The 3,291-nt window shown below is 25.6% G+C and overlaps 1 long non-coding RNA gene across 2 annotated transcripts; it reads right to left on the reverse strand.

The window, feature by feature from the left end:
- Nucleotides 1–2,187: 2,187 nt before the first annotated feature.
- Nucleotides 2,188–3,263, reverse strand: LOC109860753. 2 transcript variants are annotated; one of them, XR_002250871.1, is made up of 4 exons: nt 2,927–3,263; nt 2,632–2,733; nt 2,348–2,447; nt 2,188–2,267 (listed from the first exon to the last, which is right to left on the reverse strand). It is a non-coding gene; the product is annotated as an uncharacterized LOC109860753 (long non-coding RNA). The 2 variants fall into 2 exon arrangements; XR_002250870.1 differs by having other exon boundaries at nt 2,348–2,425; nt 2,927–3,255.
- Between the last annotated feature and the right edge of the window lie 28 nt (nt 3,264–3,291).

The raw sequence follows: 3,291 nt of genomic DNA on the forward strand, positions 1-3,291 counted from the left end.
AGTGATTTGCATAAAATTTACATAAAGAATTTTTTTTCGAGTAATAAAACTTCAATAATAATATAACAGTGAATTGCATGAATTTTATATAAAGTGACTTCTGACGTATTATGTGTTAAGCAATCGCGAAGTGATTGCTTATTTTGTTTGTATATCTTAGGTTGAAAAAAACTTATTTTTTTTAGAAATGCAACAAATGATGTATTCGAAACCTAACCGAATATCGAATATTCGGCGATGTTATGTGCCGAATAACCGAATATTCGGCGAATATTATGCATGGATTAAAAACAATGCGGCAGGCGCTCGGCAACCGCGCCTCTCCTTATCACCTTGCATGTGACAAGTTCGTTCGCTTAGTATAGCTTACAAGGGAAGTGACGCAAGTGTCTCTCTCCGATTTTGATGAGCTTTGAATATGTTGTAGAGTAGCTAAAAAAATAACAGACCCGTATTTTTTATTTGCTTTCTTGCACATTTTGGGAGTGACACTTCTCTGACAAAAAAATTTTTTTCTTTTTATGAGAATTTTGTCAAAATGGTAAAAGATACAACAAATTGGTAAAAGATACAACAAATTTCAAATAAAAGTTACATGATCTTTTATAGGCTTTATAATCGCGTGGTTAAATGTTTTTTTAATTCAACATTTACTCCCACCCCTCATTTTTTTTTTATATTTTAGAAGCAGAACAAGTCGAACTACAAGATGAAGTGCACGAAGATGAAGAACATAAAGTAATTTCAAAATTTTTAATGCATGAAAAAAAGAATGAGAGATGGGAATAAATGTTGAATTAAACAAACATTCAATTACGTGCTCATACAGCACAAAACGATTGCAGGAATATTGCATAAATATTTCGTTGCAAGATTGCAATATTGCAAGTACGGTGAAAAATATCACAGTAACATTATTGTGACACTACAGCAACGGTAAAATGTCCGCCTTTAGAAATTGCAACATAATATCATAGCAATATTAAAATATGATATCATAGCAATATTAAAATAAAATATATATATAATAATGCAAAATATGTTTTTTCATTGCATTACAATATTATAGCAATATTAAAATGTAATATTTATATAATATTGCAAAATATGTTTTTTTATTTGATGGATTACGTTTATACGCTTTTACTAATTTAATTTAATAACATCTACAATTTTAACTATATTGATCAAAATTGTGTAAACATTAATGTATGTTAAACAGTAACAATGACATTTAAATAGTTTTTATGAAAATAGTTTAAATTAGCAGTTATAATTTTATGAATGTTATTAAAGTATCTTTACTTTAATAACATCCTAAGTACCCTTACCCTTAGAAATTTCTTGATATATAGACAAAATAATACTTATTACTACTTAATAATACTTTATTTTAATAACTTTATTAAAATGTTGACGTGCTTTTATTATTTAAATAAGTATAATCTTGACTATATCAAACAATTTTTATAATAGTAGAATACAGACATTCATAAAAATAAAAATGGTAATTTTATGTTTTGTTAACACTAAGTGTGAAAATACATTATTGTTATAACATACATTAAAGTATTAAACTATGTATAATTTCAAATAATATAGTTACAATTGTAAATGCTATTAAACTAGATTAGTAGAAGCCTAATAATTGTTGGTAAAAAAACCTACTTATATATATATATACATATATACACAAAAGAATAAAAAAGTAAACTTTAAAAATGAAAAGTTTTATATAGACAAATTAAATTTATTTTATTTTTAAAACTAAAAAATGTCTATAAATTGTACATTTTAATGTCTTCAATATATATCACATTTCAATATATATGTTAATTTGCACATACATAATGTAAAAAATAAAAATCTAATTTACTCTTCTATAATATTTTAATACTATCTTTGGTAATATAATCTATTATAAACGTTAGTAATATCTTATATAAACTGTAATAACTGTAATAACTGTCTTATAAATTTCTTATAACTGTTATATAAAAATAAATATATAAAACTGTTCTATAAAAATAAATATATAACTGTTATATAAAAATAACTTTTTTTGTTTATAAAATGTTTTATGACTACCTTCTTTTAAGCAAAATAGTTTTCACATTTCTTTGTGAGAGAAGAACATAGTGTTTCTTTAAAATAAAATAAATACTTTTCTTATGTTTGTCATTTTTCTCTTTGTTTAAATAAAATAAAAGTCATTTTGAGCCACCTATTGCTGATCTTCGTCGTTTTCTTTATGTAGAGTACTTTGCCTAAAACAATTTACAAAGTGGATTTAAAAAACATTAAAAAAGTACAGAATTTTATATATAATAGTATATAACGCATATACTTTTCTCTAGAAATTCTTAATGTAGCTTGAGCAAGCCATTTTGACGTGTACTCAGCTATATTGTTGTCCGTCATATGACTGTAAATTGTACGAACAGCCTCTATAATATCGAAAAAAATTTTAACAATAATTCTTATATTATTATGCATAAATATTATGCTGTAACAAATATTACACAACTTTTAACAAATGCATATAACAAAATAATATTGGAAAATCATCGTTTATAACGTCTAATTTAACTTATCATTTAAGAATAATTAAGATTAATTGTGTGTACTCACTAAAATACCGTAAAGATGCAATCAATGTTGTAATGGCTCAGAGGGCATAGAAAAAAAACCCATATGCCAGTTATATACTGTAAAGATGTCAAACCAGAATTTCTGGAAGTAAAATAAATTTAGATACTTTCAAATTGTCAATGACAATAGACTTATGAATAATAAATACACTGCGCAAAATTGCCGACCTGTACACGCAACTTGTATATAAAAAACTAGTATTAAGATAATTTGTAACTCGAAAAGTAGTAGACTAAATATTTAAAAATAATTATAATAATAATTATGTACTTACCAAACTTATAAAGAGACAATGCCAATTGTATGTGCCAACTTATATTTATACTAACAATGAGTTTACTAAGAGAATTGGTCTGTGCCAGTCTGTGCATAGGAGAAGAACAACGTGCAATGTGAGGATAGTGATACGCCCGGAATTGGCGGGATATTCGATGACAGCCAATGGCTGTAGAGTGAGAAGGCTTTCTAGTAGTAGAGAATATGTGCGAAACAGACGAGTTTTCGTTTGTTCCGATTTTATTCTCTCATAAAACTCAGTGTAGACATTGCTTCACTGTTATAAACTATATTTTATAAATGTACGCTACATAATCAAAAATATAACTAAACCAGACAAAAATAATTACTGTTTTTTTATAA

Source organism: Pseudomyrmex gracilis, unplaced genomic scaffold (assembly GCF_002006095.1).
Source record: "Pseudomyrmex gracilis isolate BER0280 unplaced genomic scaffold, ASM200609v1 scaffold_464, whole genome shotgun sequence".
NCBI classification, from domain to species: domain Eukaryota; kingdom Metazoa; phylum Arthropoda; class Insecta; order Hymenoptera; family Formicidae; genus Pseudomyrmex; species Pseudomyrmex gracilis.